We start from the raw sequence: 621 nt of genomic DNA on the forward strand, positions 1-621 counted from the left end.
GTGTTCTGTGAAATCATCTCAAAGAGTTACAGCTTTCCCCTCAAGAAGCCTTTCTCTAAGACTGTTCTTGTGGAATTTTAAAAGTGATATTTGGAAGCCCATGGAGGGGTATGGTGAAAAAGAAAATATCCTCAGATAAAAAGTGGAAAGATGATTTCTGATAAAGTGCTTAGTGGTCTCTTAATTCAACTCACAGAGTCACAGATTTCCCCTCAAGAAGCCGTTCGGTAAGCCTGTTCTTGTGGAATTTGCAAAGTGATATTTGGAAGCCCTTTGAGGGCTATCGTGAAAAAGAAAATATCCTCAGAGAAAAATGGAAGGAAGCTTGCTGAGAAACTGCTTTGTGATGTGTGACTTCCACTCACAGAGTTACAGCTGTATTTCGTGGAGCTGTTGGCTAGCCTTATTTCTCTGGAATCAGAGACCTTATATTTCAGATCCCTTTGAAGACTGTAGGGCCAAAGAAAATACTCTCCCACAAAAAAGAGAAAGAAGCTTTCTGAGAAACTTCTTTCTGTTCTGTGAAATCATCTCACAGAGTTACAGCATTCCCCACAAGAAGCCTTTCGCTAAGACCGTTCTTGTGGAATTTGCAAAGTGATATTTGGAAGCCCATAGAGG

The sequence above is a fragment of the Mandrillus leucophaeus genome, unplaced genomic scaffold, assembly GCF_000951045.1.
Source record: "Mandrillus leucophaeus isolate KB7577 unplaced genomic scaffold, Mleu.le_1.0 Scaffold1592, whole genome shotgun sequence".
Classification (NCBI taxonomy): domain Eukaryota; kingdom Metazoa; phylum Chordata; class Mammalia; order Primates; family Cercopithecidae; genus Mandrillus; species Mandrillus leucophaeus.